Source organism: Sphaerodactylus townsendi, linkage group LG01, assembly GCF_021028975.2.
Source record: "Sphaerodactylus townsendi isolate TG3544 linkage group LG01, MPM_Stown_v2.3, whole genome shotgun sequence".
Classification (NCBI taxonomy): Eukaryota; Metazoa; Chordata; class Lepidosauria; order Squamata; family Sphaerodactylidae; genus Sphaerodactylus; species Sphaerodactylus townsendi.
This window is the reverse complement of record NC_059425.1, coordinates 47,754,572-47,778,897: the sequence shown is the minus strand read 5'-3', so window position 1 is coordinate 47,778,897 and position 24,326 is coordinate 47,754,572. Positions and strand designations below refer to the sequence as shown.

The following is a 24,326-nucleotide window of genomic DNA, read 5'->3' as shown; positions in this document are numbered from 1 at the left end:
GACAACAATGCAAAAGTTTATCATTTAGTTAATGAACTAGTCAGTCTCATGACCATAATATAAGACAAAACACCACTGGAAAGGGTACAATATCTACAAACAGGGAGACATACACCAGATGCAAACCTGTAAAAAGAAAGAACAAACAACATCATAGTAAAAATAACACATTGTATACTTCATAGCAGTTTGCAATAGGCCTATCAAACATGAGGGTTGATGTAGAATAAATTGCTTTACAGGTGGTTAGATTCCTCCTGAGTTGAAATATCCAGGGATGAGAGAGAAGCATACAAACATACCATCAAGAGGAATACTTTTTTTTTCCACACTGCTCAGCACAGAAGACTTCAGAAATGCCTCAAGAAAAAAGGAAGTAAATTTTGGATGAGCAACAGGAAGAACATTGGAACTGACACGGTCTGTCTTTGGGAAGCAGACAGATAATGGGGAAGGAAGAATGCATTATTGACAACGGGGAGAGTCAACAGTTATGTGATTTGTACATTGTTTGTAGCCACTTGAAAATTCTAGAAATGAACAAGAGATTATAACACTTGGCAATGTTATTAACTACCTAAGTACCTAAGTGTGGAGGAGAGCAATGAGACTACATAGAGTTTAGAAATATGAGGCTGTGTGAGACAGGAACATCCAGTATGTTGCAGACTTCCTCCAAGTCAAAGGAGAATATATGTTATCTGCCAGTCCTCCATTCTGATGTTGCCTGTATCTATCTCTACAAAGATAAAAAGGCCAAGGACAACATTTCACAGGGCCCTTTTAAAGATAACCATGAAACCCCCATTTTGCTGCCTTAAACTGGGGCAGGATACCAGTCCTGTAAATGATCCAACATGCTTCAGACCCAAAAACAATTACAGTAAGAAGACTGGTCCCCAGAAGGAAGGAACCCTACTGTGTAGTCCATCATACAGTGGTTATACTGCAGAGATTATAGGCAGACTAGGATCCGGGAGACCTGGGCTCAAATCCCCACTAAGCCATGATACTTGCTGGGTAATTTTGGGCCAGTCACTCTCACTTAGTCTTACCCACTTCATGGGATTGTGGTGAGGGTAAAATGGAGAACTGTGTAACTGCTATGAACATTTTGGAGGAATTGAAAGATGGGGGGGAGGGAGGGAGGGAGGGTGATTATGCCAGCTTCCTGATAACAGCAGTTCACAAACGAGAAGGTAGCCTGACAGAGTCATAGATCAAAATTGCATCATGCAAACATATCTTTTAAGCCGTGATCCAGCCATGTGTATATATTTTAATTACCAGTGATCGTAATGAGGAATAGTACGGCACATGTTTAAGCTCGAAATCCATGTGCTTAATTTTAGTTGGATGCACGCCCACAGTATTCAGTCTATTTTAAAATAAAGCAAAAGGACCCAAAGACAGCTTTCAGCAGACACATTTTTTCCATTCAATGATGCACTTTGAGACTTCAATAAGTTGTTCAGCCCTGCAGTCTCAGGTAGGCAGGCACTCTAATTAAAAATGACTTCCAAAGCAGCTTACAGAGATTTTTTAAAAGAGAGAAACACATTCAGATGCTGTGGGTTGTGCCTTGTTGAGGTGTTACATGATAAAACTCTTCCTTCTGGCCTCAATGCTGGCAGTTGGTAATTGGCAGGAAGTAAACACTCTTCATGGTATCCCCACGGCTCCCCTATTTCTAGTCTTCCTTCCAACTAGCAAACTGCCACATGACTGCAGAAACATAGCCCAGGTTCCACGGGATTCACTAATTATAAGATTATCTACCAGTAGACATTAAACATTTTAGACCAGAGCTCTTCTTTCAGTAGCTTTACTTAATATCCTACTAACGTTGGTAATATTTTTGCATATTGAAAGTAGTAATCTTCAGAGTGATTGAGAGATCTGAAGTGGGAAAGGATGTGTGTCAATACCTCATTAAGTAGTTTTCTGAGCCAGGAAAATCCCCAGAGAGTAGATTGTCTTACAGCCTTCCCTGTGAATGGATCTATGACCCCACTGACCACTGGAGATATAGACAGAAGGCTATTTTTCTCCTCTTCCTAAATTCAAAGATATTTTGCCAACCATATTTCCCCTGGGTCTTGGTGTCTGATTTTGGGAAGGCCACAGGGGGTGCTGGGGGAAGGGTGGTTTGCCTCTGGGCAAAGCAGGGAGAGTTGGGCATCAGATGTTGCAGTGGGGTCATATCAGAGACCTACTAGTTCAGACACTTGCTGGACGAGGGAACTATATACAATTCCAGCTTCCATCCTGGTAAACTGGATGCAGAGTATTATAGTCTCCATTTATAAGAAAAGGCAGAAGCTCAGCCCAGCTAACGACAGACTAAATAGCCTTTTAGACCTATATTTCAAGAATGTAGGTAACAGGGGGGTTCTTGGGTTCAAAAAGTCCGAAGGCCCCCCCCCCCCCCCCCGGTTTGTGGGTTTTTTGTATTTTTAAAATTTATTTTGGTTTTTGGCCTGCAGGGGACGCAGTTTTTAGGCTAGCAGCACCAAAATTTCATGGATTTGTTGGGAGACTCTCCTGATGTTACCACCCAGGCGTGGTGAGGTTTCGTTCAGGGGATCCAAGGTTATGGACTCTCAAAGGGGGTGCCCCATCCGCATTGTTTCCAATGGAGCTAATAGTAAATGGGGCTACCCTTTTGAGCATCCATAACTTTTGCCCCCCTGAACCAAGCTTCACTAAACCTAGGTGGTATCATCAGAATAGTCTCCTGCTGATACCATCCAGGTTTGGTGAAGTTTGGTTCAGGGGGTCCAAAGTTATGGACCCCCAAAGTGGGTGCCCCATCCCCATTGTTTTCAATGGGAGCTAATAGGAGATGGGGCTACCGTTTTGAGCGTCCATGACTTTGGACCCCTTGAAACAAACTTCACCAAACCTAAGTATCAGTAGGAGAGTCTCCTGAAGATACCCTGAAAGTTTGGTGCTGCTAGCTTAACAATTGTACCCCTGACAGCAGGCACCCCCCCCCCAAATCTGCCCAGATTCTCCTTTTAAATCCACCCCCTTCAGCATGGATTTAAAGGGAGAATCTGAAGTCCCCAGTTTAAACATTGAAAGTGATGTTGTTTCAGGATGGAGGATAATTCACCCCCAAACAGCATCACTTTCAATGTTGTTTTAACGGGGGACCCCAGATTCTCCCTTTAATGTGGATTTAAAAGGAGAATCTGGGCTCCCTAGTTTAAACACCATTGAAAATGATGCTATTTGGGGGTGGATTCCAGCATCACAGTGAACGCCCATTGGGGATGTGTGTATGTGCAAAACTCAGATTTTGCACTGGGCTCCATTTTCCCTAGCTATGCCTCTGCCCGGAGGGGAGGGCAGAAGGGGCTGCCGGCTGCCGGCTGGGAGTCCAGCTGGTGGGGCGGGCAGGCAGTGCAGGGGTTTGCCATCCCTGGCCTCGGAGAGCTGCTTTTATAAGCACTAAGACCAGGGGCAGGGCTTGGGAAGTCATGGCCACATCCCTAGGGGTGGGTGGGGGCATGGCCCCGACCCCCACCCCCCCCTTAAAAAATCTATACCTACGTCACTGCTATCTTCCAAACTTTACACATGTTACCTTCTGACTAAATTGAACAAATGGATGGATGAATCCAAGCTCTTTAACATCGAACAGGCTGGCTTTCGTAAAGATTACGGTACTATTGATCATTACATGACTTCAAAAGCCCTGATACAGAAGTATACTTCTTTTCCAAGAGGCCGCTTATATGTCGCACATTTGTTGACTTTTCCACAGTCTCTTCAATAGCAAGATTGAAACTGGACAACACCGATATTGACAGAAGGCTGTTCAGGCGTTTGAGAGAACTCCATATAGATCTCACAACCAGAATAATAGGAAATTGCTATTCCCTTGAAGAAGGGTGTTAATAAGGCTGCTTGATGGCTTCTTTTCTTTTTTAATTTTTGCATAAATGATTGTGTTCAGTTTATGGATTCCTGAGCACATTTTCCACCCTCCTTGGCTGGCAGGAAAATATCAGTGTTATTGTACACTGACAGTATGGTTCTTCTGTCATTTACTAAAGCTGGACTTATAAATATGTTGGCAAGGCTGGCAGAGTATTTTGGATGAATGAGCTAAGAATTAACTACAGTAACACTAAAGTAGTAATTTTTGGAAATAATATAACCAAACATAAATGGGACATTCAAGGACAAGAAATAGAACAATGTTAATCCTTCAGATATTCGGGTATAAACCTGCACTCTAACCTATCATGGCAGGCCCATGTCAAAGCAAACCTTATCATAGTATGACGCACAATTGGTGTCCTATTAACATTTTAATATTCAAAGGGCTGCCAGCTGGCTTCACCAGCTCTTAAAGTTTCCAGAGCATAGTAATTCTCTATGGGGCTTCTCTATGGGGCAGAAATGTGGGGAAATGTGGGGAGCAGGAGAACCCCTCCAAACAAAAAAAGAAGGAAAGCCCCACTGCAAAGCAAACAATGGTGAAGTAAGATGTTATATCTTCTATGTGGTCACCAAAGGGACTTGCAGCCATGTGACAGCTCTGAGTTCCCTGTGAACTCAAATCAGAAGTGACATATAGTCTTTCCAAAAAAAGGACAAGATTTAACAGAAGTTAAGAATTAGACCAATTCACTTGTGAACAATGATTACAAGTTGTTTGCAGACATTCTGGCAAGACGGTTAAGACTAGAGTGGCTTTTTGACAAAAAGGCAACTGAGAGACAATGTCTGATCAATCTTGAATGTGTAAGAATATTATGAACATTGTGATAAGCAATTAATGCTCCTTCATTGTAAAGATTTGGCAGTCTATCGGTTGCTTTTTCTCGAGGCCATCTTGAAGAAATTTTCAGTGAGATCAGACAAGGAAATAGTTTCATACTTGCTTAGTGACCATCATCCCCACACTACTGAATCAGTTGCCAGGTTTTTAACAAAGGCACTTGGATTAAGGGTGAAACCTTTGTGGAAATTTTAGTCAATTGGTTTTAACCTAATTTGTATTTTACCACTTTTTATATGCCATTAAAGGTATTGTATTTGTATTTGTTTGATAAGCAATTAACTTTGATTTTCCTGGATGCTGAGAAGGCATTTGACAAAGACTCTTGGCTATTTATGCTGAGAACATTGGGGAAAAAATGGGTCCTAGAAATAACTTTCTGAGAGGTATAGAAGCAATCTATAAGAAACAGTATGCTAAAATAATTGCAAATGGTGAAATGTCTGAAAAATGAGAGTCACAAAAGGGAACCAGACAAGGATGCCCTCTCTCATCATTACTCTTTATACTGATTTTAGAGACACTTAATGGAGATATAAGAAATGATGATCAGATGAGGGGACTGAAAATACGTAAACAGACATTTAAACTGAGCAGAGGCATAGTAAGGGGGGAAAGCACCCGGTGCACTGGTGCATCCTCCCCCCCCCACCATGGAATGCCCCTGCCACGCCCCCGGAACGCCCTCACTGAACCCCCACAAGGGCGTGCGCCCAGTGCATTGCACACCTCCTGGCCTCCTGAAAGCTATGCCTCTGAAACTGAGAGCATTTGCTGATGATGTGGTGATTATACTGGAAGATTCAATTGAAGGTGTGGAAAGACTATTAAGTTTTTTAAAAGAGTTTGGAGAATTGGAGAGTTTTAAATTGAATAAAGATAAAACTAAAATATTATCTAAAATATGGCTCAAAAATTGAAACTGTGTTTAACTTAGATATCTGGATCTGTGGTGGTTAAAAAATAAATATCTTGGAATGTGGATAACTAACAGGAACTGCATGCTGTACCAAAATAATTATGATAAAGCGTAAAATGAAGTGAAGATGGATTTGCAGTGTTCAACTTAGATATCTGGATTTTTGGTGGTTAAAAAATAAATATCTTGGAGTGTGGATAACTAACAGGAACAGCGTGCTGTACCAAAATAATTAAGTTAAAGCATAAAATAAAGTGAAGATGGATTTGCAACTTAGATATCTGGATTTGTGGTGGTTAAAAAATAAATATCTTGCAGTGTAGATAACTTGCAGGAACCGCATGTTGTACCCAAATAATTATGTTAAAGAGTAAAATCTTATCTCTTTTTAGATAGAGTAACAAGCTTGGCAGATGAAGGGAATGCTGTGGATGAAGCATACCTTGATTTTAGTAAAGCTTTTGACAAGGTGCCCCATAATATTCTCGCAAGTAAGCTAGTGAAATGAGGACTAGACAATGCTACTATTAGATGAATTTGTAATTGGTTGACTGACCGAACTCAAAGGGTGCTCATTAATGGCTCATCTTCATCATGGGGAGAAGTGACTAGTGAGGTGCCACAGGGTTCTGTCCTGAGCCCTTCTTTGGGGGTTTTTAAAGAGAGGCTCGATGGCCATCTGTCAGGAGTGCTTTGGTTATGTGTTCCTGAATTGCAGGGGGTTGGACTTGATGGCCCTTGAGGTCTCTTCCAACTCTATGATTCTATAAAAATGAAGTGAAGATGGATTTGCTGAGATAGAAGGATTGAAATTGTCCTTCCTAGGAAGAATATCTGTGATAAAAAATACATTTATTGCCCAGGATCTTATTTTTGTTTCAAGCCATACCAACAATTAACTCAGCATTATGTTTCAAACAATGGCAAAAAGACATAAGTTACTTTATTTGGTAAGGTAAGAAACCAAGAATTAAATATAAAAATGTCCAGGGTGCAAAAGAAAGGGGGGGTGGATTCATTGCCAAATTTAAGATTGTATTTTGAAGCTGCTTCTCAGTGTGAATAAAGGAATGGGTGATTTTGAAGAATTGTAGAATCTTGGATTCGGCGGGACATGATAGGAGATTTGGATGGCATGGTTATTTGTGGTATGATAAGGAGAAAATGCACAAGGTTTTTTTCCCAATTGTTATGTTAGAAGGAGCATTCTATGGATATGGTTGAAATATAAAAGATTTATAGCAAATGTAACTCCTCTATGACTGTCTCCAATTGAAGCTTTTGCTAGAAAAGAAGCAAATATGCAAGAAAAATGGCCTACGTATAGAGAGTGACTGAATTTCCAAGATAATAAATGTGAACTTGAATCTATGAATGACCTCAAATATATTGTTAAAAATTGCTTCCATCACTATCAACTTTTAGAAATGTTTAAAGCTGATTATAAAAATGCTGGTTGCAGTGCACAAATGACAGATTTTGAATGTAAACTATGTACAAATGATGACAAATTGAAATGTATAAGATGTTACTAAAATGGGACATGGAAGACAAGGTGGTTACGTTTGTAATGATTAAATGGTCTGGAAATATTGGTCGTATTTAGATGGAACAATGAAGGAGATGGTTCAAGAAGGGCTTAAATTTTATAACATGTTATAATTTGAAGGAGAATTATTATAAAATGATGTATAGATGGTATATAATGCAAATTTTTGGCAAAGATAGCTAAAGGATGCTGGAAATGTCAACAACAACAGGCGTTTATCTTTCATATGCAGTGGATGTGTAAAGTAGTATTTCCTGGAAGTAGGGGTGGGTACTGTGATGGCCAAATTTGCAGATGATACCAAATTATGTAGGGTGGTGAGAACCACAAACAATTGCGAAGAGCTCCAAGCAGACATTTATAAATTAGATGAGTGGGCTAAGAAATGGCAAATGCTGTTCAATGTAGCAAAATGTAAAGTGATGCACATAAGGGCAAAAATCCAAACTTCACATACACGCTACAGGGGTCAGTGCTATCAGTCACAGACCAGGAAAGGGATTTGGGCGTCTTAGTTGATAGTTCTACTATGGGAATGCCAACTCAATGCATGGCAGCTGTGAAAAAGGCAAACTCTATGCTGGGGATCATTAGGAAAGGAATTGATAATAAAACTGCAAAGATTGTCATGCCCTTATATAAAGAAGTGGTGCGACAGCACTTGGAGTACTGTGTTCAGTTCTGGTCGCCGCATCTCAAAAAGGATATCGAAGAGATAGAAAAAGTGCAGAGAAGGACAACGAGGATGATTGAGGGACTGGAGCACCTTCCCTATGAGGAGAGGCTGCAGCATTTGGGACTCTTCAGTTTGGAGAGGAGACGTCTGAGGGGAGAATATGATTGAAGTCTATAAAATTATGCATGGGATAGAAAATGTCGACAGAGAGAATTTTTCTCTCTTTCTCGCGATACGAGAACCAGGGGGCATACATTGAAAATGCTGAGGGGAAGAATTAGGACTAATAAAAGGAAACATTTCTTCATGCAATACATGATTGGTGTTTGGACTATGCTGCCACAGGAGGTGGTGATGGCCACTAAGCTGGGTAGCTTTAAAAGGGGCGTGGGCAGATTTATGGAGGAGAATACGATCTATGCCTACCAAGCTTGATCCTCCTTGATCTGAAATTGCAAATGCCTTAGCAGACCGGGTGCTCATGAGCAACAGCAGCAGAAGGCCATTGCTTTCGCATCCTGCATGTGAGCTCCCAAAGGCATCTGGTGGGCCACTGCGAGTAGCAGAGTGCTTGACTAGATGGACTCTGGTCTGATCCAGCAGGCTTTTTCTTATGTTCTAAAGAAGTTAAGACTTTTTTGGAACATGACACTTAGGAAAATACAAAAGATTTCCAAGATAACAATTTTGAAAAAAAAATGAGGCCTTCTTGTTTGGGAATTATGGGAGAGGACTTTCCTAAGCAATACAGAATGCTATTTATGTACATGACTACTGCTGCAAAGACTTCATATACACAAAATGGAGAGATAATAAGACTCTGAAAGTTACAGAATATTCAGAAATCGCAAAGCTGGTGATAATTACAATAATTTGAACTTTTAAAAAGAAAACTGGAAATGTTTTACAAAAAAGCTTTTGAAACGTATCTTTTGAATGAGAATATCTTATTCAAACAGAGAAGTAATAGCAGGGTTTGAAATCTAAAAGAAAACAGTACCTTGCAAGCATTAGAATGTATTTTAAAATAACTATGAACTAATGTTTTAACTACATTCATAAACCTAGAGTTAATTTTTAATCAAAGATGAAAAAACTGGAAGTCAATATATGGTGTGTAATGGGTTGTATCTTGTTGTTGTCATTTCTGTGCTTTTTTCTGGTTGTGTTTCTTGTTTTTTTTATGTGAGAAAATAAAATAAAATATTAGCAGAAGCGACATACAGCCTTATTCAGATTGGGACTGTGATACATGGGGGCCCGGGGGGGGGGGGAGGTACCAGCCTTCCTGATGGCACTATTTTCCTGAACTGAAAAGGCTCCCAAGGCATTATTTGCCCCATTGGACTGCAATGAATGCTTACATATGCACCACCTGCTTGCATGTGCAGCAAATAACACAATTTTGAGCCATTTGGGGACCCACCCCCGCAACAAGATGCCAATCCAAATTGGACACCGGCCCAATTGAATTGCGTTTCCACAGGAACTTTGCCAATGGTGTCCTACTGCAAGTCTTCATAGCAATTACGTGATGAACAGTTTTGGTAATGCTGAGCAGCTCGGGATCTAGTCAGAGTCTGGAACCAATATACAGAGAGTTAAGTTCCACAATAAAATAAAAGTAGGCTATAAATGTAAAAATAATATAAATAGTCAGTAAACGGGTACTTCTGAAATAGCCATAGAAATTTTAGAATGTAGGGTCTCCTTGGAGTATCTGAATGATTTCTTCCTTGTGCTCTCCTCTCAGCTGCAGGAACAGCTGAAGGCAGGAGGATTTCCAGCAGCCACATTACCGAAAAGGACATGAATTCAACATACCTATAAGCCTTGGATTCTGGACCTAAAATCTTCCTCTCAATATACTTGAAACCAGGTTTATCACCGGTTTTCCTCCCTTCCCCCCCCCCACTCCTTTTTTTTTTTTTTTTTGGCAGACTGAAGATTTGGAGACAAGTCTTCCACTCAGCCTGTTGGACCATTTGCCAGCTGAGCCAGAGCAACATAGTGTTGGAATCCCCTGCTACACTCCCCTTTACATCACAGGAATATCTGCCACCTTTCAAAAGGCAAATGTCTTCTTGAATTGCTAGCGATTTACTGCTGGAACAGCAAAAGAAACTTGGAATAAGACCTGAACTATGCTGCTACTTACGTGCAAGACATCATAAAACCTAGAAGTTGTGTGCTCATTCCATATTTTAACTTTGTAGAAGAAAAGGAAGCCCTATCCGGCTATCATTCAGGTAGGGAAGTATGGCCACCCCAATAGAAACCAACACCCTGACCTGGATAGCCCCAAGCTAGCCTGATCTCGTCAGATCTCAGAAGCTAAGCAGCATTGGCCCTAATGAATATGTGGATGGGCAACCTCCAGAGTAAACCAGGGTCATGACATGGACGCAGGCAATGACAAACCACCTCTGAATGTCCTTTGCCTTGAAAACCCTACAGTGTCACCATAAATCAGATGCAACTTGATGGCACACACAAATTTTAAAAAAAGAAAAAACCCAACAAGGCTTCAAGGTTTCAATAAACACCATAAGGCAGTGATGGCGAACCTTTTCGAGATCGAGTGCCCAAATTGCAACCCAAAACCCACTTATTTATCGCAAAGTGCCAACATGGCAATTTAACCTGAATATAGAGGTTTTAGTTTAGAAAAAAGTTTTCTCCGAGGCGAGTGTCACTCGGGAGTAAGCTTGGTGAAGCAACTGTGCAATGCTTCGAATGGGTGAATCATGACCCTAGGCGGGTTTACACAGAAGCAAGGCCAGCCTAGATATGTTTGCAGGGGGGGCGATTTTCTGCTCCCCCCACATGACGAACTCTGTGCGCACGTGCCCACACAGAGGGCTCTGAGTGCCACCTCTGGCACGTGTGCCATAGGTTTGCCACCACTGCCATAAGGGCATTTCTAGCCCAAAAGGAATGTTTCATTGGTATGCTTTCTTAGATCCAAAATGAATAATCTGCGATAAGGCCTGGCTGGTGCATTAAGCTATGTTTCAATCTATCTACGCAGGCAGGGTAATCTCCTTTTGAGACCCTTGCAACCATTTGATTTTAAGATTTGTAACTGGAAATGTTTCTGTCTCTTCAACTCCAGCATGGACCTTATATCCGCAGTCTTTTTTTGGAACAATTAAAAGAAGATACCCTGGAGATTCTCTGGAAATCCAAAACACCTTCTATTTTTTCTGTGTCCAGTAGATGTTGCCAGCATTACTCTGTGTTTTGACGTGCTTTTCCAAACTTGCAAGTCTGATAAATTTTACCAGTTCCAATACGCAGACCTTTGCAAAAGTGATGGATTCCTGCCACAAGGACATAATGCTGAAGATGCCCTCTGACGCTATACTGGCATCATGCCCAACATTTTTGCTTTTGAGGAGATGAAAATATATTCAAGGAGGTAGTGTTTCATCTTTGTCAAAATGCCCATGCTTCCTCAGGGTGCGCAAGTTGACTTGGGGATTTCAAGGGACTGTGGTTAACTTCAGCAGTTTTCATCAGTATTTCATCTTCACAAGGATAATTTCTAGAGAGGCTCCAAATAATCTAGAGCTTATAAAGGAAAAACTGGCATCTGAGCCAGGATCCACATTCCAGTTTTAAATTCATAAGTTCCAACAAACCACCTTTTAAAGCTCACGTTCCTTCTTATTATATTGGGAGAAGAGTCAGCTAATGATGCTGCTTTTAGAGATAGTTTACTTGCTTCTATCTGATCACCTCAAATGTAGCAGGATCTGCTGCAGCTAATTCTTCTGCCATTCAAAAGGAGACTCACAGGAACTGACAAATTTTTTTCCCTTTCTCTCTCTACAACAGAAACCTTGGGCACTTTCGTACATGCAGAATAATGCACTTTCAATCCACTTTCACAATTCTTTGCAAGTGGATTTTGCTATTTCACACAGTAAAATCCAGCTGCAAAGTGCATTGAAAGTGGATTGAAAGTGCAGTATTCTGCATATGAGAAAGTGTTCTATGAGAGATGGGTGGGCCTGAGAGAATTCCAGAGGACTGTGACTAACCCAAGGCTACACAGTAGGAATATAGGAGTGGGGAAACAAATCTGGTTCACCAGATTAGAGTACACTACTCATGTGGAAGAGTGCGGAATCAAACCTGATTTTCCAGATTAGAGTCTACATGCTCTTAACCACTACACCATGCTGACAACAAAGCCAAACTAGCTGTTCAAGGAACCCCATAAAAGAATAATATGATTTTCTTCTAGAACAATATCTGCCACTGTCCCTTCCCAAATGTGAGAGGGTCAGAAGACGTTCCCTTTGGAAAGCTGAGAACCCACTCACGCACATCAGAAGAGCTAGGAAAGGTGGTGACTATGTAATTCTGGTCTCCTGGTAGGATCATAAGCATATCAGGTCACTAGAGAGAAGGTGCTGTGAAGTAGCAGCTGTTCTTGTTTCAAGACCTGCAGTATCTCTAGTGCAAGTCTCTACTGACAAAATGATCTGCATTTCCTCTCCTCTCAATGCACAGAGCTCCCTCAATGTGGCAAATTCTGTGGAGTTTGCTTTATATCTAAATAGTTGTACTCAGAATATGGGAATAGCTTGCTGATGCTAAGCATGTGTGGATCTAATCAGTGCCTGGCTGGGAGACCTCCTGGAACCCCCAGATACATTGCCTTTGGTTCCATGATAGAAGAAAGATAGACTATAAATAAGTAAATAACTAGTTCCAAGACAGGTGGCATGGTCCAGGGTGCACATCTTGGGAGTTCTTACTTCATTTGTCCTCCACCTTTCTCCTCAGTGGGGAACCCAAATGGCTTGCATTGTTCTCTCCACTTTATCCTCACAACAACCTCGAGGGACAGGTTAGACTGAGTGTGCGACTGGCCCATGCTCATCCAGAAAACTTCTGTGGCAGGGTGGGGTTTCAAACCTGGGCTTCACAGATCCTCTACAGACTTTTTGAGTCTGAGGCACATCTAAAATTCTGATTCAAAATGGTGGGTGCAACAGTAAGCTGCCATGAAATTACTGTTGCAACAGGCGGAACAAGCAACAAAATAATTGCCACAGCTTAACTTAATGTAGACTCTTGTGTTATGGTGGCTGATGCACAGCTGATCAAATCTCCAAGAGTCAATCAGAAGTCTCACTGGGCAAAAACCCTACCCGGCCCCACTGACTTCTTCAAAACATTTGGTGAGCGGCAGAAAAGGTGTTGGCAGGCACCATAACCCCCACAGGGACCACACTGGGGTCCCCTGTTCTTCAGCTACAACACACTGGCTCTGCTACATCTCTGTAGTGTCTTCAGTGGGAACAAATAACATGCCAGAGCAATCTGAGATGTGTGTATTAAGTGTTACTGTCACCACCATAGAAGGTACTATCTGAAAAGTAAAAAGTGGCCCTCTGACCACACATACTGTTATATCCACCAATAGATTTCTTCCATGTGTACCTGAAGTTGCACAGCAACAAACAGATTTCAGCTCCAGGGAAGTTCAACATTAAATAAAAACATTATCACAAGGTTCTGCCTTTGATTCTTTAATAAGGTTTTGGTAGTATACAAGCTTTTTTTCCGATTGTCTGGATTAACATACATGGATTTAAAAAAGGCACAAAATCCATTGCACAGCTTCAGTTTAGTTTTTTGTTTCTGTCTTTTTTTAAAAAGATGGTTGCTTGTTATTTGTGGTTTCAAGTGTAGGATCTTACAGTACTCTGCAGCATTTACAGCGTGTTCTACATACAAGTAATTCAGTGCATGCTTTTATACAGGAGACAGAAGTCATATTCTCTCTCATACTAATCTCTCTATATACACAAATAATACAGTGTTTTTATTCTCAAAAAAAGCTTCAACTATTTTCTTCTTGCATGCTTGGTGCGCCCAGAATAGTGCAAGCATATTATACAATGTTATTGCAGTACAAAAGGGTGGGATTGTTTCCATAGGTTCTACCGGGAATCAGACACATAGAATAAAAAGGCTCAAGGAAAACAGACTTTTAAACCCCTTCATGACAGCTTGGTCCTTCCAGACTAATTCTTGTTCTTCCTTCCTTCATAAAGCAAGCAACTTTCCCAGCAAGAAGAACTTCCTGGCCTTGCTGGCACAGCAAAGATACTTGGCAAAGATACAACGTGTGTTCTCTGCAGTGACTGTAGTTCCTGAATTTTTCATGAAAGAAACTTTTTGATAGTAAGAATCAGCTTCCTATGCAAAACCTAAATTGGCTTTTTGAAAAATGCATTGTCATAAAATGACACAGCAGATTAAAAACAAACAAGACAAAGGGACTGGTACATATGTAATGTAATTGATCTCTTAAATGCTGAATTGCACACTACCACCCAGAATAATTTCCCCTCCTTGCTTTAACTGTAGCTAAAAGATCCATCAGTACTAAACTTGACCATAGTTAAGGCTAACCAGCTTCCTGTTTTCTTATACTCTGGTTAAGAGTCTATCTAGCCTTTTGTGGTTAACACCAGAGACAACATATACCTTGAACTATGGATAAAGTGGGGTGGGGTGTGGGAATTCACCCTGATGGGCAGGGGAACAAGTGTGCAATCCCACATGCCACTCCCACAGTTGAGAGAGTAACTCCTTTATGTGTGCATTGTCTCTTTAAAGTGATGTTTAATGAAAAACTATGCACATTTACGCTCAAGTAAGCCCTGTTGAATTCAATTGTTTTGTTGAAGGCTTTCACAGCCGGATTCAACTGGTTGCTATGGGTTTCTGGGCTGTGTGGCCGTGGTCTGGTAGATCTTGTTCCTAACATTTCACCTGCATCTGTGGCTGGCATCTTCAGAAGTGTATCACAGAGAGAAGTCTGTTATACACTGTGTTCAATGCATAACAGACTTCTCTCTGTGATACACCTCTGAAGATGCCAGCCACTGATGCAGGCGAAATGTTAGGAACAAGATCTACCAGACCACGGCCACACAGCCCGGAAAACCCACAACAATCCATTATGTTTACTTTTGAGTAAATATGGCTAGGATCAGGCTGCATACCTGTGAACAAACATTCTTCCTTTTTGGAACTGAAATTATCAGAAATCCAACCTCTGTACCCCTTTATAGTCCAATTACTACATACTAAAATAACTTTATTTAGCAAAGCAACAGAGCAGGAAAGGACCTGCTTGCCTGAGGCTCTCTCTTTTTTTGGAAGTCAAAAAGCCTGAGAAACAGGAAGCCAAGTTGTGTGATCCTCTAAGAGGCTTCAATAGAATTGAAAGATTTAGCAAAGATTAAGATGCAGAAGTTTTGGAAACGGAAGGCCCTGCATATCAGCTACTTGGTGAAATCAAGGCACAAAGGCCCTTCACAAGAAGCAGCCACACCTTGCCAGTACCCTCGATCCACAACCTTTGTATTCTAAACATCAGTACCACAAACATATAACACCTTTTTAATATGTCACCTTGAGAAAGTTGTTCAGCACTTTTTTTTTTGGCTTTGGTAGATGGGGGCTGATCGAGATGGCAACTTCCTAGGGTTGCCAGGTCTCCCCTGGCAACCAGCAGAGGGCAGGGTTGCCAGTTCCAGGTTGGGAAACTCCTTGAGATCTGAGGGTGGAGCCTGGGGAGAACAGGGACCTCAGGGAGGTATAATACCATAGAGTCCACCCTCCTAAGCATCCATGTTCTCCAAGGGAACTGATCTCTGTAGTCTGGAGATTAGATGTAATTCCAGGAGATCCTCCAGGTCCCACCAGAAGGCTGGCATCCAAAATTCCTGGCGCAGCACAGGATTACACAAGGAGGAATACAGGATGCTTCTTTATTCTGCTCCTTGCCTGTACTCACAATGGAAAGCCAGTTCAGCAAACAGCATAGGCATGTGGCTGGCATTAATGGCTCTCTCAGTCTACCTCTTGGTGAACTAGGAGGAGTTGAAGCACTCTGAAGCCTGGACTGCCGCGATCACAAATAGTGACCCTTTCCTCAGCTGAATTTCCCTTCTTGCATCACACCCTGCATAGCCTTTCACAGGTTTTTTATCCATAACAGAACTACAAAAGCAGTAAGCAAACCATTGTTCTCATCCCTGACTAAGAAGGCAACTTTGTAGCAGCATGAAAGAGGAAACAGTCGAACAGTCTGAAACCAAATCTGGCTTTTCTCAGGAAGGACCAAAGCAAAGGGGGAAGCAAGCAAGTGTCCCATGAGCAGCCTTCTTATTCCACTGGTCACGTGGGGGCAGCTTTTGCAATGTTTTATGCATTTTGTGTTGGCAGATCACCTGTCTGCACTTGAAATGAAGTTCTGATAAGGAAGCTCTGTGATTTCTTATAAAGAAGATATATAAGTTAGGTGCACCAAGGCAACAGGACCCAACAGAAAACATACTGCATAGTAAAAAAATAAAACATAGAGCAAGTTTGTATCTGAATGTTAAGTTGCATGCAGGTGAATGCAGAAAATGGAGTTCAACTTTCAACCCCCAGGTTACATGGTTTAGCAGCTTGTTTAAAAAAGTACATTCATAAGAAGATCATATCCTCAATGGTTTGAGTAGTACAAAGAAGGACTTTCGGAACATCAAATGGAGATTTAGAAATGTTTCCTATAAACATTATCTTTGTGCTGTCTTGTGGAACTGCTAATGCAGATCTATATGTTATAGTGACCCAGAAAGAGGTTAAGTGGTAGAAGGAATCTAACAAGAAATGAAACTGAGACACTGACCAATCGTTTACTGTGGAACACTGCACGCACAAAAAGAACACCCTACCAGATTCGTACTATTGTGGGGAGAGACAACATCCAGTACATAGGTGATGGTGCCACACACCTTCAACCAAGCACTCTTGTACAGTAAGACAACCAACAGAGCATAGGATGTAAGTGATACAAGACAGTGCAGTAACAAAACTTGGATGGTCTAGGTCTTTGAAACTACTGGTTCTAATCTGCAAGTACAGGGGTGGATCCACTCAACTTAAAGCCAAATCCTATGAGAATCAGCACCATGCCAGCAACTCAGAGGATCTGACTGGATGTTTCCAGCACCAGTGGATGCATATAATCAATGCCCTTCTGCCAGTGCTGGGATGAGATGGCAGCAAGAGGAGGCACACCTTTGCTTTCATCCTGCCACAGCATGGAAGAGGTAGGGGTAGGATCAGTGACAGAACTATACTATAGCATTCTAAGGGAATCTGAGCTCACCAGCAGCAGCCCTGCTTTGTATTTGGAAAGGACTGGGGAGATGTTTTTGTTGATGTGTGTTCTAGCAAAGAAATCACACTGGGCTCCGTGCCACGTGTGAAATGCCATTTAGCGGCTTCAACAAAATTACTCACTATGTCACAGCTGATGAAACGGTTTTTCAGCGATGTCACTGAACTCCTTTCTTTGTCATAGTCCCCTTACAACACACAAGGGGCATCACATATTAAGACACTGCCTTCCTGACTCAAAAGGCTGGTGTTATACCATGTTAATAAAGCTTGGCCCATCAGCTGCTGTGCATGGACCTCAGACGCAACATACATCCAGCCAGCCAAGAGGCAGAAGCACTAACAATGGGGCCAAACACCCATGGGGGAGGTGGGAGGAAAGAGACATGTCATTTGGCTCACAAAACAGTCAAAGTATTTCCACAACCTGTTAATGTCCAAACCCATCACTGACATGATACTAAAGGAGCAACAGGTTCAATGGAGTTCAGCCAATTTGGGTTGGGGAGGTCATCCTATGTTCTGAAAAATGAAGTCTGCACCACCAGAGTTCTCCATTGCAGCTTTCTGTCACCTTCATTCATCTGCCTATCCTTTTGTTCTTCAGCTGCTCTTGCACAGGCGCACAAAGATCAGGAGAGGAACACAAGGATGTGATGGAAGCCAAAGCATGTTGGGATGCCTGCTGTTTATTTGAAAGCAGGTATTCTAGCCCTGTTGTTTGAAATAAAACTGGGGCACTGCAAGTCAAATTTTCTTGATGGGTTGGTGAGGAAGTATGCCTTGAGATAGGATATGTTCGCTGAAATTTCTGTCCCAAGAATGTGAGAGAGATTGCAGTAAAATTAGCTTTAACAAGGTACTAACTTTACTGCAACAAAGCTGCTAACTGAGAATCCTAACAGGGGACATTGCTCAGGGTAAAGTGTGGATGGCACCAGCTGACTGCTTTATGTCCTGGGACATGTCTACATACATCCTTAGAAAAAAATTGTTGAGCTGTTCCCCAAAACAGAACATTAAGAAATGTACACATTTGCTGAATATCAACATTTTTACAGCATTTATGGCAGAAAACAATCCACTTATATAAGCTGGCTTCTTTATAACTTCATAATCAGTTCATGGGAATGAAATTGTGTCTTACCCTATTGAGATATTCTTGCACTAATTAGTTAAAACAAACCTATAATGGCACACAGAGGAAGCACCATAGAAAATAGAAGTAAAACTGAAGCAGCATAAGCCTTAAATGCCATCTTCAGTCAATTGTACAAAAAGTATCATCTTAAGAAACTCAGGCTGTTTCACATCAAAGGAGGGGGGAAACAGAAGCACGTTCCCATCTTACTAACATGAGCCATGGCCCTGGATTCACAGTAGTGGGATCTATGATGCAGTTTCATGTAGACTTGAAACAGAGATCCTGGCCTTCTTTGGACTTCAATCAACCCCAAATGCTTTTTCTAGTCAGAATAGCATCCCTAGGGTCCTGCACATTCCAGTTTCTCACATCTCATTTGCACTCATCTTCCTTTCATCCTCCGTTCAATACTAGACTTACTTGCATTCTACAGCTTATCACATGCTAGTGTATAGCAGCATTGGGGCTATTGAATCATACTGCCCTATTGTTCCATCAGAGGTGGACATTTCAACAGCAGGACAACTTATTGGGGAATAGCTATTTCCAATAAATAAATATTATGCATATGCATACATGATCTTTGTAAAGCACTTGAGAACATCTGAAACGAAAGAAAGGTAATATATATCATATCTACATTACATAAAGTATGCAAAGAGACTGGCTTCCTGTTGTGTTACAAGCTGCTCTGCCTTTAAACCATTGGCTGAGATGCTGGAAAATCATGGCATGTTCAAACACACTGCAATTTCTGAGAGGGAAGTGTCATTCAAAGAATGCTGATAATCATGGGCATTACTATGAAGAAAACTAAAGGGTCAAGGAATTCAAAGAGCTACAGGAAAGCAGGGCTGTATGTTATTGATAAGAAGGAACAAAGAGGGATTAGGGTTGAAGGGCTAAGTCCAAAAAGATCTGGAGGCAAAGCAGTTGAAGGAAAGTGGCATGAATAACCAGGGTTTTCAGAAGCAGAGTGGGAAGAAAAGGTGGTGCTGGTAGGAAAAGGGTAAAATTTCACACAGGGCCCAGAGGGGGGAAAAACTTCGCCCAAGGCTTAAAGACAATGGGACCTGTATATTGTTTAAGGAAAGGAGGACAAGACACCACGTAGAGCAGACGATGTTCTCAGGAGCTGTGGGGATAGGAAGACCAAAGTTTGCATACAGAGTTAGCACAAATTTTAACTGTGGTCTCTTATAGGATTTTGCTTATAAGGTTTGGTGCACATTTTATGAAGAGCAACTTTCACATTCATTACTCTGTGGTTCTGAGAAAATAAATAACACACTAAGACAAACTGATCTCTCAGGGTTAGGGTTGTCGGGGAAGGCCAGGTATGGAGAGGGGAAAGCCCTCATGGGGCTGGGGATATAATGCCATGAAGACCATCCTCCAAACAAGCCATTTTCTCCAAAGGAACTGATCTGTGCAGTCTGGAGATCATAAGAACATAAGAAAGAGCCTGCTGGATCAGACCAGAGTCCAACTAATCCAACACTCTGCTACTCGCAGTGGCCCACCAGGTGCCTTTGGGAGCTCACATGTAGGATGTGAAAGCAATGGCCTTCTGCTGCTGCTCCCGAGCACCTGGTCTGCTAAGGCATTTGCAATCTCAGATCAAAGAGGATCAAGATTGGTAGCCAAAGATCGACTTCTCCTCCATAAATTTATCCAAGCCTCTTTTAAAGCTATCCAGGTTAATGGCCATCACCACCTCCTGTGGCAGCATATTCCAAACACCAATCACACATTGCGTGAAGAAGTGTTTCCTTTTATTAGTCCTAATTCTTCCCCCCAGCATTTTCAATGAATACCCCCTGGTTCTAGTATTGTGAGAGAGAAAAATGTCTCTCTGTCAACATTTTCTACCCCATGCATAATTTTATAGACTTCAATCATATCCCCCCTCAGCCGCCTCCTCTCCAAACTAAAGAGTCCCAAACGCTGCAGCCTCTCCTCATAAGGAAGGTGCTCCAATCCTTCACTCATTTGTAACTCTTGAACAATTTCAGGCTCCACCTGCAGGTTGGCAGTCATAGCCTGTGTGAAGATCCTTTGGTCTTTACGACAAACGCTGCAAAAAGAGTTTGGACTATCATGTTGACATTCTGACAAACTAAAGGCTGACCAAGGCTCTAGACCTCACATGTCCTCCCCTTTTGGCAAGACATTCCTTTAATTTCAAATCAAGTTTGTCTCAGTGAGGTATTTTGATCTTTAAGTTATTTGGCAGTGGAAAAAAGGCTTTTTTTTGCAGCTGGGGCTTTTTTTGCAGTGCACGCTGTGTAAGCAAAACTTTGATCACTAGAACTGGAGTTTTCAGTATGATGACAAGAGAAAAAGCTATACTAAAATATAGAAACAGAAAGGGCTGAATTAAACAATCTCATTTTCACCGCAGCTTTGTACACGATGTAGTTTCTGATTAGAAATTAGTAGCCTTATATATATAATATATTACCTTATATATATATATTACTCAGAAGTAAGCCCTGAGTCCAAGGGTGACTTTCATAGGATTGCAGACCTAGAAGTGCATGGATTATTTTGGTGCACAATTAGCATGCACAGTGAGAAATAACCCATAACCTGGAAAAGCGCCCTCTGACTCAAAAGCATGCCAATTTTCTGCCAGACATCTCCTATCTCATTTCTTAGAAATGTCAACCATGCTGATTTGCTGATCTTTGACCATCAGAGTGTTACACGGGGAGAGCTGGAGTGAGACAGCCGCCCTTTTCTCTGTTTTAGATTGAATATGAGTCACCCAGGAAGCACCTGCATCTCTGCTTATATACTGTTTGGCCATTGTTAGAAAGCACTAAATTATTAAATCAGCCTGTGTACTAGGTATGCATGTCAAAGGCACAAATCCATTCATTTAAGAAGAAAAATGAAATGAAATGAAATACTTTTTTAACTTGCTTTTGAGGTATAAAAAGTATTAACAAATGCTTTTAAAATTCACAGTAATAATGCAATTTAATCATGAACATACTGATGAGCAGGCCTTGGCACCTAGCAGAGAATCCTGTGGTCCATTTTCTCCCTCTTCCCACAGACAGGGATCCTGATTGGCTTATATTTAGGGTTGCCAACCTCCAGGTATTACAATTGAACTCCAGACACAAAGATTAATTCCGTAGGAGAAAATGGCTGCTTTGGAGGGTGGGCTCTATGGGATTGAACCCTGATGAGGTCTCTCCTCTTTCAAACTCCATCCTCCCCAGGCTCCACCCCCAAAATCTTCAGCTATTTCCCAACCCAGCACTGGCAACCCTATCTATAGTTCAGTTATTCTGAAGAAAGTGCTTAGACCCTCTAAAATGCAAGTGGGTCCCTGACTGTGCTACAAAGGAATTGCCTCCATCACTGAGTGAGCTTGCTACATTTTCCTGATATCTCTGTGTACACACAAAGAAAGGCAAAAGATGTGCTATGCTTGCTGCCACACTAGCAGCAAAAAAGTGGCAGCTCCAGAAGAGCTTGTGGCCCAGCACATGAGTCCGTTACCCACTTGAGGATCCTGACCCATGTACTGAAGAACTCCACACTAAAATGATTCTAATTTGGTGCCACCCATTCTAGGAGCTGAGACTATCTATTATACCTGTTAGTGATGATCAAGGGCCTAGCAAACAGGAGACAAAACAAGGCCACCCGTAGCCAAACCAGAGGTTTTTGCATACTCTGGGGGCATCCCAGGCATGTAGAAAAAGTGACTCTGTACATGCTTTAAAAATACACACCTGCAGAGGACTAAACACAATTAGAGGCTGAAAGTTGAGGCCAGCTGAGCATTAATTGGTTTGCGGGGGGATAAATCTGAAGACCGTGTGGAAATTGGTTTGCTCAAGCTCCCTTCCAATTACTATCAGCTTCTTAAACGTGCCCCAAGCTGCAAAACCTTGCCTGGAAATCCATCAGTAAAACAAGCCTCTCTAAAGCTGAGGCCTGCCCTTTTCAGAGCACATGCTACCCCTGAACAAAGTGTACAAAATCCACCCTCACATCACCTTTGAATCAGCCCTCATGCAAAATTTCACCACGCCCACGGAGAGGTACATGAATCTGCAACAGAGAGTGAGGAGGAACCAGAAGAAGCCGCCACCTCCTCCTCACATAGTTTTCTGTAAATGTTCATATGGCTTTAACAGTTTGTTGTAACATTCTTCATAGCCATTTCTCTATGGAGGGCGAACATTACATGAGAATCAAACCTTTCTTGGGGCTTGCTATCACAAAGGACTTTGAAAGGGGAGAAGTGTGGACAGCTCACTGTTTCATACTAGAGTCTGTTTCTAAGTCTGAATTTCATTTACATGGGAAAAAATGAATTAATAGTGGAAGAACGTTATTACCAGCTCATAGTTATATAATCATAGAATCTTGTGACTGTATGAGGGGGAAAAGCCGCTCAGCTTTGGTTTTAGCGAGGAGAGATTGCTATTCGTCTCGGCTGCCTGAAACCCCTGGAAAGCATGGCTGAAAGAAAGCTCCCATCAAGAAGACACAGGTGGTTGTTTTTTAAAAAGAACTTTTTTCAGCAAAAGGGCTTTAAACCAATTGTCATTTAAGACCACTCACCATTAGCCCCCAGAAAGGTTAGAAGGAAAAGCTCTGTGACACCAAACAAACTTCTATCCTAGACCTCTTTGCAAAATTTCAAGTGTTTTATGTCTACCTGGAACTGACTAAATTCCTTTAGTTGATGGCTTTTGTTCTGCAGTTCATCACAGCAGCAGCAGCATCCCTGTCCTGCTTAAAAATATCTGTTTGCATTTGCTTCAGGGTATGCCGGTTTCCATAAAGTCAGAAGGAAATGTTTGGTTTAGGTCAGCAGAGAAATTTGACGCTGCCTGATGATTCACATCAGATAGAGTCATATCGGCAGGGGGGTTGCGTGCCTTTTGACAAATTTAGGCACCTTTGAGATTGAGGCTTACCAAGTTTCATCACTCATTTTAGAGCATGTGAAGATTATTCTTTCTAGCTCCACACAATGCATCCTGGAAGGAAATGCAGTCCAAATAGCTAACGGCAAGCAGCAATGTAGCAAATGAAAATCCTGCCTTTTTATCATGTTCTATAACACTGACGGATCACATTCTTAAACAAACAAAAAACAACCCAGTATTGTTGGAATGACTAGGAACAGGTATTGTGTTTTCTTGTATTCGAAAGAATCAGTATAATCACTGTTTCCTCTCCAACACAAAATCTGCTTAATCTCAGGAACACACAAAGCCGGACCAGGCAAGAGGCAGGCAGGTTCCCAGTTCCTGACACCAGGGTGAGACATGGCTTAAGATGAAAATTGTTGCTATATCATCATGCCTGCCAATCAGTGTTGGGGAAGAATAAACACAGGTGGATATATGCAGGGGGGATAGACTAAAATAGTTACAGAATAAAAGCAAAGCCACAGGAGACCAAGGGATGCAGTTTGTACGTGACACACAAGCTGCAATAAAAGTACTGCAGTTTGGCCTGTCAAAGGGGATAGGCTGCTGTGAATCCTTCTCAGCTCCTGAGCTCTTGACTCAGACTTCTCATGCATGAATCAAGGGCTGAGTAAAATCTGAGGGGAAGGTCTCCGTATGTGGCCTGGCATCACAGATCAACACACAGACATTTGCACAGATTTTTTAATCTTTTTAGACTGGGAAGACAGCTGTATGTGCACTGCCTCTTTCCTCGAGCCCTGCAGTCTCTGACTGTTCACTGAGGCAGCCCTGAAGTCACCACCCCACAGCTGCAGGTTGTCACCATGAAGCCCTGATGTAAACCCTTTAGCACGTTAACGTCCACTGTTGGCATTCTCATCTTGAATCAGGATACAGCCTCTAGCCCGACATGTTGGAGAATTAGGAAGGTGGGTGTTCTTAGTCTCTGCATTTTCTCTCACAGGGGCATAGAAGTTACAGTACCTTTTAGGTCAAAGTTGTCTGGGATTCAGTATTGCATTAAATGGTGACTCGAGGGCAGGTGGGCTCTATTATTGCATTACAAAGGCTGCTGCTTCCCCCGGCACAG

The 24,326-nt window shown here is 41.9% G+C and overlaps 1 protein-coding gene across 2 annotated transcripts in view; it reads right to left on the bottom strand.

The window, feature by feature from the left end:
• The window catches only part of TTBK1 (tau tubulin kinase 1), a 133,932-nt gene that overhangs the window by 12,196 nt on the left and 97,410 nt on the right, over positions 1 to 24,326 (bottom strand). The gene's annotated exons all lie outside the window — the stretch shown is intronic.